This window comes from Cupressus sempervirens, chromosome 5, assembly GCF_028749045.1.
Source record: "Cupressus sempervirens isolate cs-2001-9-10 chromosome 5, ASM2874904v1, whole genome shotgun sequence".
Lineage (NCBI taxonomy): Eukaryota > Viridiplantae > Streptophyta > Pinopsida > Cupressales > Cupressaceae > Cupressus > Cupressus sempervirens.
This window is the reverse complement of record NC_143122.1, coordinates 666,298,416-666,314,761: the sequence shown is the minus strand read 5'-3', so window position 1 is coordinate 666,314,761 and position 16,346 is coordinate 666,298,416.

Genomic DNA, 16,346 nt, shown 5'->3' with positions numbered 1-16,346 from the left:
CTTGAGGATATTGAGGAGCACTCAAAGTAAGCTTGACATAATCTAAGTTGAACGGACATGCAACTATTTGGTGAAAAGAACTACAAAGAGATAGAGAGAAAAAGGGTGAAATGAGTATCACTAGATGGAGGTTGATGGTAACTAAGTTGAAGGATAAGTTTATTCATGCTGATGATGAACTTGAGTTTTTCAAAAGGTTGCAAAATTTGAAGTAGAAATATGTGTCTATGAAAGATTATACGAGGAGTTCTACAAGTTGACTATTTGGCCTAGGCATAGAAAATTTTCAAAGGAGAAGGTAGCTTGGTACATTAAATGTTTTGAAATTTAATATCAAACATGAGGTTGGCATGTTGAAGATTGATTCAATTGAAGATTCTCATCAATATGCCCTAAAGGTAGAAGATAATTTGAAGAGGAAAAGTCAAGGTAATTACAAAGGGAAAGAGAAGTAGAATAGCTCAACAAAAGCTAAACTAGGTACAAAAGATGAACCAAGACCTATTGATCAAAAGAGAAGAATAGATAGAAGTGAGTTTAAGGGTACTTATTTTAGATGTCATGAAGAAAGGCATAGATATTATGAGTGTTCATAGAAGGTTGGTGAAAAAAGAGCTAATACTGTGAATGATGTTGAATACCATGCTCGTCAACCTAAGAAAGGAGAGAACTTACTAGCTCGGTGAGTACTAGTTGGTCAGAGGACACTAGAATCTTGTTAGAGGAGTAATTTTTTTAAGACTCATAATTGTAAGTTTGGTAGTAAATTATGCAATTTGATTGTGGATGGTGGTAGTATTGATAACCTTTTTGCTAAGGAGATGGTTTAGAAACTTGGTTTGAGAAGAATGAGACATCCTTATCCTTATAGGATTGGTTGGTTGCAAGATGAGCATGCTTTGGAAGTTTGGAGTAGTGCCTTGTTGATTTCTAGATTGGGAAGTATAAGGATCAAGTATTGTGTGATATTGTGGACATGAAAAGTTGTCATTTGTTTCTCCATAGACCCTAGTAGTATGATTCTAGGGTTTTGCATGATTATGTCAAGAATGTGTTTACAATTGTGAAAGGTGGCAAGAAGCATTCTGTGATTCCTTTGTAGAATGAAGAACTCATTAGGAGGAACCTAAGTATTAGTAGCTAAGTTGATTTGGTAGATTCTAAGAGTGTTAGAGATTAGTATGGAAAGAAAACATCTGGAACACTAAGGATGGATGTGTAGAAGTAGAAGAAGATCAAGGGAAAGAGTGTACAAGTTGAGGACTTAGAGGATACGTATGTGAAGAACCAATTTGGAGTTTATGTGTTGAATCCTAGAAGATCTTCTTCTATCCATTGAGAACATCTTTTTGAACCTAAGCGGTTTGATGTAGGAGCATCCTAAGTTTGTTCATAATCCTACATGTTGAATGGATTTTGTCTTGGAGTTGCAGACTAGATCACCAAAGGAGTGGTGCTCGGCCATTATTGGGTGTAGTGTTGCTTAAGGTGCTTAGTCACTAAAGGGGTTTGGTCACTGAAGGTACTTGACATATATTATTTCTTAACATAGACCATGTTTCTTGGAAATGCTTGTGGGAGCATGGATATGCTTGTGGTTTTGCTAATGCTTGGCTGTACAGCTTGCAAGATGGAGTTCTCATGGATTTTTTCAGATGACTTTTTGCATTTATTGCATGAGAATTAAGATCATGATGTAGATTAATCATGGGAGTTTGTTTGGTCATAATTGTTCTTGATGTGTTTAATAAGTGTTGTAAGCCTTTTAAGGCATTTGGTATTTAATATCTATTATAGTTTGACTTGTGGCTCAACATGTATTTAGTGTAAGGGTTAATTTAATTTGTAACCTACTAGGCTGACTTGTGGATTAATTGGGTATAAGTAGGGGGTCTTTTGAATTCTTTAGTCATTATTCATCCAACTTGGACAAGAAGATGTAGCAGAAGAGAAAATTTTGAGAAGGGCTAGTAGCTAAGGTTTGGGAAACAAGGAGAATGCTTGGTGGGCTTGCAGACACAAGTTGAGATCTTCCTTGGAGGTTTCTACTAGAGTGTGGATCTAGACTAGCTCGTATTGGGATTGAATCTTAAGGGATCTTGTAGAACTATTTTGTAATGGATGTTGGATTTGGCCCTATCCCATAAGGCCTTATAGTCAGGCACATTACATGCAAACAATTTTTATATGAATAAAATATTGAGAATTGGTATCATATCTTACATTTTTGTTTTGTCTTTGTTGTGTTCTTATTTTTGGGATCTAGATTACCTTCAATAGGGGTACCCTTAGATTTTTGCTGTGTCAAAAGAAATATAACAACTAGGTTAGCAAATGTTAGATTTCCTAGATAGTAGAATCTTTTTCTTAAATTAAAATATGAATAAGGAAAAATGCATGACTCCACAAGTCTATTCTCTACAATTACTTGTAGGTTCAAAAATAATGAGTTCCAAATGATGAAATATTGTCCAAATGAAGTATTCATAAGAAAATGTCCATATCATAGAGAGTTGAAATCATTTATTATATTTACAACTCATTTTAATAGCCTTACAATTTTCACTATATCCATATCCTAAAAGAATAAAAAATATAGGCTTCTAATTTTTACTATAGTCCCTCCAATTATTCATATATAATATTTACAGGTCCATGACATATGGATGAAAGCTATTATGGTGAGTAAGAGAGATAACTCATCTATTCACTAGAATTAAATTTAATAAGTATGAAGGATCCATCTTTTGAAGAGTAATAACCCAATTATAAAATACATGCCCAATAGGAGTGCTAAAGATTATAATTCTATAATCCCATTGGGCTTCAACTTAGAAATTGAATAGAACAACTAAAAAGATAATGATTCTATTAAAATCTGATTGAAAAGATCACTATCAAAGAGGGAGATTGTTAAAAAGAAAGAAGATTGTTGATAAATAATGTTTTTCAATCATTATTTTTTCACTGATGTCAAACCTATCATTTGTTGGAATGAAAATTTCTTATGAGATCCAAGTACTATCACTTAGTTGATTGATGAAGAGGATTTTATCAATAAGATGTAACAAAAGCACCTAAGGGAAATGTTGAGTTATGGTTTTGTAATGAAGTACAAGGATTAGTTAAGACAATGGTAAAATGATGTATTGGTAATATACTTGAAGATATAGAGGTTGGCTACACTTAGAAAAATAAGAAGGATAAGTTGTAACAAAGCTATATGAAAAGATTGATTAAGTTCATTAGTGGGTGCAGAGCAAGCTAGTTCATGCTGAGAAGATTTTTAGTTAGTATTGAGCAAATTTTGAATGTAGTGTGTGTCGAGTGAAATAGAAGGAGCCAAGAAAGTTCAAGTTTTGAGCAAAGTAATAGGTGTCAAGCATCAGAAAACTTATTTGATGCCGAGTGAATCCACAATAGGTGTCAAGCATCAGTAAAAGCTAGTTGGAGCCAAGTAACACAGTATGTGTTGAGCATCAGAATTTCAATAGTGCCAAGCTGTTGCATTATTTGAAAAGTCAAAGATTTGCCAAATCTAAGCTAAAAAAGTTTGTTACCTTGAATTTTATGAACCAGATGGAGGATAAGGATGATGAGCTAGTGGCATAGAATTTTAGGTAAACCATTTTTGGGAAAATTCAGAAGGATTCTTCATGATGTTTCTAGAAGAAACAAGATAAGAGATAGATTCATTGAATCCTACCTAATCCATTCAAACCAAAAATAAAAGTAGGAATATTTGAGCAAGAAAGCATTCCAAACTTCTATTTAAGGAGTCATAGGTCAAGAAGCAAGAGTTGTTGAAGGGTGTCAAGGTGAAAGCATCGAGAAGGAAGAGTACAAAGACTCTACTTTGATAAGTGGCCATATAGAAGATTTTACTAGTACATAGAGCATGAAGACTCAAGGAGACAAAGCTTGAAAGGAAGACAAGCTATCAGAGCTACAGAGACTGAAAGCTAGGTAATGTTGTGAGCTGAACTAAGATCTAAAATTAGAAAGTTAAGTTGTGAGTTGTATTATGTCAAAAGCCTTTATTGTTACTCTCTAGTAATTCTACCAAATAGGGTAAAATCCTATGGACTTAGGTTGGTTTAACAACCATTTTTAAATCCTTTAATAGGGTGGCATTCCAAATGAATGTTCTAAAGTCCTCTAACTAGGCCCACTTCTAATAGCATGGTTAAACCCTTTAACCAAGTCACATTTAACAATGTGTTGTAGCCTTTAATAGGGCAGGCCTTTCATAGTGCATCACTTCAGAAGAGTGAGAATTGAGTAGCATCTTATTGGTGGTTTTTCCCAAATTAGGTTTCCATGTAAATCATTGTGTTATGTGTTGATCTTTCATGCCTTATTCTTGCATGTTGATTTTCAATAACTTGCTAAGTAGAAAGTTTAGCTTGGATGCATGATTAGTTTAATTGGGCTCACTATACTTAGTGAAAAATGTTTTATCAGCACATTTGGACCTTGAATAACTAATTCACCCCCCCTCTTAGTTATTTTAAAGAATTTCTAATAGATTCACCATAGAACTTTATGTTGTAAAATCATCTATTTTTAAATGCAAAGATTTCACTAATGCTAGAAGAAAAAAATGCTAATGATAAAAATACTAAAATCCCAATAGTCTCTAGCTCTAAGATTCTAGGGACCACCTTCACAAAGAGGATAAGTCCAAAATCTATCTAACTCAAGGGATAACTAATTTCTAGAGAAATCACCATAGGCTTTCCAAGATAAAGCATGAGTTTATCTATTAGAGGCATTACAGTAGGAAAATATTTAAAGAGAAATATATCTCTCTTACTACAAGATCAACACTTTTGTCTAATAGAATTTTCCTTTCCTTTCCAAGAGTAAATGTCAATACTTTCTAACATCAAGATTGTACTTTATGTTGAGAAGAAATATCCTGGGCTTGAGAAGAATACACTTCCATTGTGCCACATATATTACAATCAATTGTCCTTATAAGTAATAAAATCTTAGTGTAATATAACCTATATTTATTAGTAAATAGTATTTCTATTTACTTTTTCCAAAAATAGATGAGAGAAGTGAGACACTATAACTAGTCTATAATTTGGAAAAAAATATTATGTCACTAAAACATATATAATCACATTGGCATCATCAAAGCATGATGTTTTCCAATGATTTTGTGTAAATCCCATTAAAATAATATTTGTAGATCACCTCAATGATTCACTAGAAAATACAATAGCTAATGTATTTGAAGATAGCTAAAATATATGAGGACTCAACTCTATAATCTAAGAAATTAGAAGAAGTGTCATCCACATTCCTATATTCTATAAGGAAATTGGCATAGTCCCATTAGAGCATGGATGAGGTAGCCCAGATGTGCAAAATCAAATCATATAATTACATGCTTGTCAAAATAGATTATATTTTAGGCTATTTAGTAGGAGGATTTTCTTTGAAAAATCTTGTAAATAATAACTATTAGAAATGAGATCTCACATTTTTTATTCTTATTCTTGAACTAGGCAATTAGTTGAGATTGCTAGATAAAGTATTGGAATGCTATGAATAGGAAAATGATTTAGATAAAGTTTTGTAATGCTTTGAATAGGAAATGATTAAATGATATGTCAAAATTTTCCACAATATATTGATAATTTTTCTTTAATAGGGTGTTCGTTTGGGAATTTTCATAAAATGTTGACAATATAATAGTTAGGTTTAACTTAATTCTATCTATTAAACTTATTGTGTTGAATGAATAGTGAAAAGATGTTATTTTTCCTTTCAAAATTGACATATAAATTTTGGAAAAGTAATTATTTTAATAAGCATATGAAAAATATTAGAAAATTAGACAAGATTATCAATTGATAGTTTTTTGAATTACATTTAATAGGGGAAGGGATAGAAAGATAAATGTAGATAGACAAAGTGAGTAGAGAGATGGAAAAATGATTAGATGAACAAATGGATGAATATTGAGAGGGGTGTATAAATTTAGAGATAGATAGATGAAATAGAGGGGGAGAGATAAAGAGGGAGAAGATAGAGAGAAATAGAGAGTGGTATAGGAAGAGATAAAGATAAAGAGATATAGAAAGAGAGAGAGAGAGAGATAGGGAGAATAAATGATCAAAGGATTGCTGAACATAAATAAGTATAGATATATAGATAGTGAGATGGATTAATAGAGAGATAAAAGGATAAGGATATGTATAGGGAAAGGAGGGAGGTATATATATATAGATAAAGAGACATAAAATATAGATAAGTACATATATACAAAAAGATATGAAGTGTTGGAAACTACAATTGTTATGTTGTCATTGATGTTAAACCTTATTGGTGACACAATTTCTACCAAGTAGAGTTTCATATCAAGATGATTGATGAAGAGGGATTGAGAAGAAGAGATAAAAAGAAGGCCTAGTGGAAAGGTTAAGTTATGAGGAGCTAAAATTGGCACTTGATCATTTGGACCTTCACAAGATAATGTGTTGTTTAATCATAACACTAAGTGGAAAAGATAGTTGAGTTGAAGCCTAGAAAAGATGGTCAATGAAGGACCAAATGTAGAAGATAAACTAAGCTACAAAGAAGAATATTAAGGAAATTATAGTAGAAGCCAAGTTTTTCTAGTGTTGATTGAGTGAATAGTAGAAGCTCAAAAAATATAGTGTTGACCGAGCACCAGTAAATACTGAGTATCATAAAAGTAAGACTGAGCAAGATAGTATAATCTAAGAAAGAAAGCCTTGTGATGACCAATTTATCTAGTGATGACCGATGTTGAGGAACACAATATTGATTGAGTAATAACATTTACTATTTTGTGAAGGAATTGATATTCCTAAATGATAGTTGAATTCTCAGATTGATTGAAGTGTGTAGAGGATAAGTATTGATGAGCTAAAGCATTTAATGTTTGATAAATTATGTTTGAAAATTTCTTTACATGGATTCTAAAAGAAGTTTTGAGAAGTATAAAAAAGGAGAAGGAAGAAAAAAAATTATGGAAGGATTCGATGAATCTAAACTAATCGTAAGATAAATAGTGGTGTTTAAGTGACAAACAAATAAAAGCTACCTATTTAACGAGGCATAAGGATTAACCTAGAGAGGTTATCAATAGCTAATTTTGTTCAATAAAAAAATTGAGTAGAAGGTTGTAAAGAAGGAGTAGAGAAGAGGTGAAGAGTGGTTTCTTGAAGGATTTTCCAAGTAGATCAAAGACTAGAGATGGTGACATGAGTGGAGTTTAGTTAGTGAGCTAGCAAATGAGATACATTGTGATTTGTGTTTGGAAACCAGGTTGTATTTATTAGATCAACATGAAATTACATTTTAACCATTGTAATAGTTAAAATACTTTAATCAAGGTGAAATTCTAATGGAATGTCCTAAAGTCCTCTAAAAAGGTCACTCCTAATGGTGTGATCAAACCTTTAACAAGGTCACACCTACCAGTGTGTATTGTAACCTTTACCAAAGTTGGATCCTAAAAATTGGCGATGTCATATTGGTGGTTTTTCTCAAATTTGGTTTCCATGTTAAATATTGGTATTATACTTGTATTTATGATGTTTAAGATGTTTTATTGTTTAATGTTTTACATTCAACAAGTTAGTTATTATTGGGGTAGTGGACTGTGAGTTTATATTACTAATAAGTTTCTATAGAGATAGAGTGAACTAAAAGTATAGATCTAATTTTTTTGAAGAGTTAAAAATTTTAGCTGGTACATTTAGACTTGAGGATAACTAAATCACCCCCTCCCCCCCCACCCCAAACTTATTCTAAATAATTCTAATAATTGTTATCATAACTTGTAGTGCTTGTAAGGAAATTTTTGAAGGGAATTAAAGCCAAAGATCAAGATGTACACCAAGGAGGTACCCAAGCTAAACAAGGAGAACTTCCCTACATGGATCTTCATGCTAAATTTGCACATTGCTAGAATTGGAGATGTGGTAATATACTACATAGACAATGAATATATAATAATACCATCACCTATACCATCCCATCAGATAAACAAGAAAAAAGAGCACAATCATGTAATGTTGGAGATTACATCTGCCCTAAGCTATTTAGAATTTGATGATATAAAAGATTACAATACTATGAAGAAGATGCGAGAAAATTTGGATAGGATCCATCGAGGAGATAAGAATGTACTAAGAGCCAAATTATAAAGTTTGAGAGAAAATTTTGATAGCATGTAGATGGTAGAAGGTTAGAACATTTCTCAATATGTTTGAAGAATTAAAGAAATTATGAATGTTATCAAAGGATCTAAAGGAAATATTAGTGATTAGATTGTGATAAAAAAAGGTTTTATGAACTTTACTTCCAATTTATGCTATTAGAGTTGATGTAAAACAAGAACTGAGATGCACTCATGGTAATGATCTAACCTTGGATAATATAGTTGGTACACTTCCTACTTTTGAATTGTCAAATTTTGATAATTTTATTACCCCTACTATTGAATCTAATTTTGAGTCACAAATAGTTTTACATAAGTCTAAGAAGAAGAGAGGAAAGTATGAGGATAGTAAGAGTGAATCTTTTGATGATGATCTGGAGGATCTTGAAGTATTAATGGTTAGGAGACTACCAAGAGGCAAAGAAAAATTCAAAGGTAAAATTATTGTAATCTATTTTTCATGCAATGAATAAAGTAACAAGAATTCCAAGATTGAAGAAACTTGATAATGTGATGTGCAAACAATGTCAATTGGAAAAAATGACAAAGTCTAGTTTCAAGAGTAAGACCTATACTTCAGATGTTATTTTGGTGTTGGTTCATATTGACCTTTGTGGACCTATTGGAGTGAAAAGCCACTATGGTGACAAATATTTTATTCTATTTTTTTATAATTACTCTAGAATGATGCTTGTTATGTTTCTTAAAGAAAAATATGATGCATTTCAAATTTTTAAATGGTACTTGGCTAGAGTTGAAAAGGAAACAAGTAAAAGCTTGAAGTATCTAAGATATAATAGAGGAGGTAAATTCATATTTGAGGAGTTCAACAAAATTTTCAATGATAGGGGAATCAAGAGATAAATTTCTACACTAAGGACCCCTCAATAGAATAGTATAGCTGATAGGAGAATAGATCAAACGTGGAATACGCTAGGACATTGATGATGGACAAGAATGTTGCACCTAAATATTGGAGAGAAGTTGTAAGTACTAAATTTTATACCTTGAACAAAGTGAAAGTCAAGCAAGGTACAAATAGCACACTTTTGAGTTATGGTATGAATATGCATCTAAAGTGAAATATTTCAAAGTATTTGGAAAAAATATTATATACTAAAAGACAATAGACACTAAAAACTTAATGCAAAGAGTGATGAAGGCATATTATTAGGATATTTTATTAAGGGAAAAGCATATAAGTGTTTGAATCCTGACATAAATTTGTAGAAACTGCAAACATGAAAGTTGATGACCATGTAGAAAATAATGAAATTGAATTTAAGAAGAACATAAAGATAGCAAAATTTTCATGTACATTGATGAAGGAGAGACCAAGACTTACCTAAACTTGAGAAGAAATCTACCAAGTTGTAGCAACCAGTGAATGCCAGGTGTTAGGAAGAACATGTCAAGCATCAGAAAATGATTGTTGAAAAACTAGAAGAACAAATCGAGAAGAATGAAGTTCTACCTGAAGCTAATGTACAAGATGAACCTGAAGAAGAGGTAAGAAGACCTAAGCCTAGAATAGCAAAATATTTGAGAAGACATCATGCACTAGATCAAATCATTAGAGACAATTATTGTAGAGTTATTATAAAAAAAATATTGAGAAGTGATACATGCTTACTATGTCAATTTAAGCCTAAATAACTGAAGTGTTCTTTGCATAATGAACACTAGATTGAAGAAATGAATGAAGAGATTGAGAAAATAGAGAAGAACAAAACTTGGTCATTGGTACCTAGACCAAAGGAAAAGAATATAATTAGTACAAAGTGGGTATTCAAAAACAAATTAAATGAGAAAGGTGAAGTCACAAGAAACAAAGAAAGACTAATTTGTAAGGGATATAAACAAAAAGAATGCATTGACTATGGGGAGACATTTTCCCCTATTGCAAGATTAGGAGTGATAAATTGCATTTATTGCTTACAAAGGATTCGAAGTATAGAAAATGGATGTCAAGTATGCATTTTTTAATGGAATTTTGGAAGAAGAAGTCTATGTTGAAAAACCTGAAGGATATGTTGATCCAAACAAAATTGATATGGTGCATAAGTTGTACAAAGCATTGCATGGATTGAAACAAGCCCCTAGAGCATTATATGAAACATTTCACACATATTTGGTGTTGGAATAAGTATATGGGAAACAAGATATTCAAAGGGGGGGTGAATTAGGATCTTAAACTTTTATCATAAAAATAATTCCTTTAATTCATATCCATATCATTTCGCAGAGCTATCAATAAAATTTTAATGTTAAAATATAAATGTAATACATCACATCCATAATAGTTCAACACATAACTCATTGATTTGGTTACCCAAAATCTCTTCAAGATTAAGGTAAAACTGGGGTGGGGATGAAACCCACAAATATTCATTGTTGCAACAATAAAGTTAACTAGTTAAGGTTATAATATTTGACCATATGATATGATCTAGCCTATGAGGGGTCTTCCCTATTAAAATCTTAAGAGACTATTAGGTCTCACATTGTTAAAGGATTTTATACTCACAATAAAGTAAGGACTTTGTTATGAGATTTGCATAGGCCTATTAGGATAAATCTCATTAAGAGATTTACCTTATCTTAGTTAGAAAATAACTGATTCAATACCTGACCCATAGTTTGATCTACAAGATAATCTTGGGTTTCCTCTTTCCTTTATATCTAATCTAATTCTCCTAATCTAATAAATCTGTTTAGTCCTTTACTGATCTAATTTCTCTCTACTAGATCTACCTCTAAACTTCACTTCACTCCTTCACTTGCACATATCCCTTATGCATTGTCATTGTATGTGATTCTAGGGTTAGAATCATCCTTAAATAGACATCACATGAAGTTTCTAGAGCTTGATTGATGACTTAAAATTCATCAACCTTTTCCACTTACATCCTTTATTTGATTGGTTGAATTGTACACCTAGGGATTATTACCTTATGTAATGACATGTAATCGACATCTATTCTACCTCTATAAATATTAGATGTCATAGAAATGTCGACCAAAATGGTTTATATATGAGTTTGTGTCATTAAAAAATTGTATGTCAAAATTGAATTACTCGACACTTGAACATTCTAACACTCAGTCATGCATAAACCTTCATGCTATTAATCGACTTCTCTATGTCTATTTTATCAACTCTTAATAAAATTTCAATATGGTTGTTCTTTATTATAATACTCATCTTGTACTATATTCCTTGGCTTGCATATCTTCTTGGTCTATGTTGAATGCTTGGCAATCACTATCTGACTTGGTATAAGTGTTGTATGCTTGGCCATTACTAGATAATTCGGTCATAGTGATAACATTGTAATCTTACCTAGTAAATGACTTGCAAATGACTAAGTATTGGGACACTAATTGGAAACATAGGCTTAGAGATCAACAATCTCCCCCTTTGACATTAGTGGCAAAAAAAAATTTGCCATGAAATCATTTTGTTCAAAATGTATTCTCCTCTTTGAGAGAAATAAAATAAAATAAAAATTATTTTGTTCAATTTGTTCTTATCTCCCTCTTTATCATTATTAGATATATCCCCCTTTGTTATTTCATCCTTTATCATCCTTTATCATTTCTCATCATTCCTTATTCCCATTTCTCATCATATTAATGCCCCTTATTTTTGTCACTGATGGAACTTGGGGATGTTGGGGTGAGTTGATATTTCTCAAAAAAAAATTTATGACTTGCCACAATATTGGCATAGCTAGTATTCCATCTTTCTTTTACCTTTTCCGAAAGCTAAAATTGAATCTTTAGCTTGATAGCTAGGTGAATAAGTCTTGTAGTGTTTGAAAATTTTGTCTCTTTTGTTCAAAATATGATGCAGGAGCATCCTTGGTTGGCTTGCAATCCTCTATGTTGGAGGGATTTTGGCTTGAATATATAGACTTAGTCACTGAAGAAGTGGTGCTTGATGATTATTTGGCATGGTCTTGGAGCTCAACATGGTCTTGGAGCTTGACATGGTCTTGGAGCTTGGCATGTTCTAGAAGCTCAACATTGCTTTGGAATTTGTTGATGCTTGACTTGGTTTTCTTTGATACTCAGCTTGGTTTTGGTTCCTGTTGGTGTCAAGTTGTCTGTGAGCTGACCTTAGCATATAATTTATGTAGGGGTATTTAATTTTTCTTGTATCCAACTTGTGGCTTGATATATATTTAATGTAAGGGGTTTAATTTAGTTTGTAATGAACTAGGATAACTTGTGGCTTAGTTAGGTATAAGTAGGGGGTCTTGTAGAGTCTTTAGACATGATTATTAGGAGGATTTTTCTTGGAGAAAAGGATACACATTTTGAAGAACTAGTAGTTGTAGCTTGGGAACTAGAGAATTGTTTGTTGGACCTGAGGGTACAAGTGTGGATTCTTCTTGGATTTCTTATCTAGTTGTGGATCTAGAATAGCTAGGATTCATATTGTAAGTTGGATCCTATGGGATCTTGTAGAACTAATATTGTAATTATTTTTTGTATTTGCCCCTAACCTAGAAGGCCTTAAAATTGGGCATATTGCATGTATTCAATTATATATATGAATAAAGAGTCATGATTTGGTATCAAATCTTGCATTATTGTTGCATGGTTGCTGTGTTTCTGCTATGTAGTTATTTTTTGGGAGTTTGGACATCTCCTTTGGGGATTCTCCTATCTTGCACTACATCAGGTGGTATTAGAGCAAAGTTGTTCCAAAGTGTGTTGACGGATCACCAAAGTTGAGGCAGTTTACACCAAGATCTTGGGTTGGAGAAGGTTGACCTTGTGAAGCTGACTGATTCTCTGAATTGGTGGATCTATTGCTTTGGGTTTATGAAAATTTTGGAAGATGCCTCTAAAAATATTTGGCCCTATATAAATTGATGATCTTAGTTATGTTGTGGAAGAAAGGATCTTAGAGAAGATTGGAGTAGAATTCAGATCTAAGATTGCATTAATGAAGAGTGAGATGATTGTTGAAATTGTGAGTGCTTTAGGTCGTGTACCTAGGAATGTGGGTACTAAAGATGGCTATGAGAAAGTTACTAAAGACTTCAAAGTTATTGGATCTAGTAGTGATGATAGAAATTATCATGTGGAGAGACCTATTGGAACTAGGGATAGTCAGTTTGCTAGACCTAGATCTCACTTGAAGCTAAAGCATAAGATCGCAGTTTCTAATATCTCTAGTACTTTAACTCTCAAAGACCTGATTGATTAGATTGGTGAATTGGAAGACTACTTTGAGCTTGAGGATATTGAGGATCCACTTAGATTGAGGTTGGAAAAAACTAAGTTGAAAGGACATACTACTCTTTGGTGGAAAGAACTACAAAGAGACAAAGAAGAAGAAGGTGAAATGAACATCACTAGATGGATATTGATGGTTATGAAATTAAAAACTAAGTTCATTCCTATTGATTATCAACTTGATTTGTTTAAAAGGTTGTAGAATCTAAAATAGAAAAATATGACTATGAAGGATTATATCGAGGAGTTCTACAAGTTGACTACTTGATCTAGATATAGAGAATTGTCAAAGGATGAGCTTGGTACATTAATGGTTTGAGATTCAATATTTAGGATGAGGTTGGTATGTTGAATGTTTATTTAGTTGATGATGCTTATCAGTATTCTCTGAAGATAGAAGATAAGTTGAAGAGGAAAATTCAAGGAGATGCTAGAGGGAAGGAGAAGAAAGACAGCTTGACACAAGCTAAACCAAGTGTATAAGGTGAGCCAAAGCCTATTGATCAGAAAAGGAGGATAGGTGGAGGTGTGTTTAGAGGTAATTGGTTTAGATGTGGTCAAGAAGGGCATATATCTTTTGTATTTCCACATGGTAGGAAAGTTTTTGTTTTGAATGAGTTTGTAGTCCAAGATAGTCAACTTGAGCAAGGAGAGAGTTTGTTGGCTCAAAAAGTACTAGTTGGTTAGAGGGCATTGGACTCTTCTCAAAGGACTATTTTGTTCAAGACTTATTGTAAGTTTGGTGGTAATGTCTAAAAGGTGATTGTGGATGGTGGTAGTATTGATAACCTCATTGCTAAGAAGATGGTTCAGAGACATGTTTTAAAGAGAGTGAAACATCCTTATCCTTATAGGATTGGCTAGTTGCAAGGTGAGCATGCTTTGCAAGTGATGGAGTAGTGCCTTGATGATTTCTAGATTGGGCAGTAATAGGATCAAGTATTGTGTGATATTTTGGACATGAACAATGGCCATGTGTTGCTTGGTAGGCCTTGGTAGTATTATTTTAGGGCTATGCATGATTGTGTCAAGAATGTGTTTACTGTTGAGCAAGGTGGCAAGAAGTATTCCCTAATTCCTTTGTAAAACAAAGAGATGAGTAGAAGAATCTTGAGTACTATTAGTCAAGTTGGGTTGGAAAATTCTAAGAAAATTGGAGATCAACATGGAAAATAGACTTGTAGCACACCAAGGATGGATGTGAAGAATAAAAAGGGAAAGAGTGTACAAGTTGAGGACTTGGAGGATATTTATTTGAAGAAGCAATTTGGAATTTATGTGATAAATCCTAGAAGATGTTCTTCCAACTACTGAAAACATCTTTTGAACTTGTTGTGTCTAATGTAGGAGCATCCTTGTTTGGCTTGCAATACTACACGTTGGAGGGATTTTGGCTTTAAGATGTGGACTCAATCACCAAAGGATTTGTGGTTAGTCATTATTCGGCATGGTCTTGGAGCTCAACATGTTTTGGGAGCTTGACATTGCTTGGGAATTTGTTGATGCTTGGCTTGGTTTTCTCTAACACTTGACTTGGCCTTGGTTCATGTTGGTGTTGAGTTTTTTGTGATTTGACCTTAGCATTTAATTTATGTAGGGATATTTAATTTGTGTTGCAATCAACTTGTGCCTCAACATATATTTAATGTAATGGATTTAATCTAGTTTGTAATGAACTAGGTTGACTTATGGCTTAGTTGGGTATATGTAGGGGGTCATTTTAGAGTCTTTGTGCATGATTATTAGGAGGATCCATCTTGGAGAAGAGGATGAATTTTTTTGAAGAGCTATTAGTTGTGGCTTGAGAACAAGAGGATTTCTTATTGGACCTAAGGGTACAAGTGTGGATTCTTCTTGGTGTTCTTATCTAGTTGTGAATCTGGAATAGTTGAGATTGAGATCATAAGTTTTATCTTATAGGATCTTGTAGAACTAATATTATAATTGCTATTTATATTTGTCCCTAACCAAGAAGGCCTTATATCTAAGCATATTTCATGTAATTAGCTGTATCTATGAATAAAGATTGGTGATTTGGTATCAAATCTTGCATTATTGTTACATGGTTGTTGTATTTCTACTATTTGGCTATTTTTTGGGGGTTTGGACATCTCCTTTGGGGATTATCTTACCTTTTATTGCATTAAAATATCTCCACCTATAGAGATTAGCTTTTGAATTATCTCTATATGTGGCAATAGTTGAAGCTGAATCAATGCCAACTTATGTATTATCACTACATCTTTACCTATGAGCTCAGCGAAACTTGTCTGATAAGAGGTAAGTTCATTGTAAGAAGATGGACTTGAAATCACATTCTTTCCCAATGAATGAACATTAGCTTTCATTCTTGAATGTAATATCTCTCATGAGAATGAATTTTCTGTTATAAATAAATCTTTATCACACAATTTTACATATAAAGAATTGATAGTGTTCAAAAATTGTTTCCAACTATGTAATAGATGTAGAAAGCTTGACTTATCTTTGTTCAAGTTCATGCGACACTTTTTCTAACACTTTATGCTCCATTCTCCTTCCAAACCATTGTAATAACTTCTAATTTGTCTCTATATCACCTATCTAAATTTTATCAACCACATATACTACCTAGTCCAAAATTGGATGTTGATTGTTTACATATGTAATTCTAAATGCATCTATGAAAATATCTTTGATAGTATGTAATACCTATCTTCTCTTCTACTCTATTTTCATATATTCTTGTTTTTCCTTACGACTTAACAAGACTTGTAATTCTTGCATTTTCCCTAATGTAAGATTATTCAAATCATATTTAGGTAATGTAATTACCTCATCAAGATTCATTGACTCATCATCATCCTACTTTGCATGTGTCACATCCTAAGATCTAAAGGGTGTATAACTT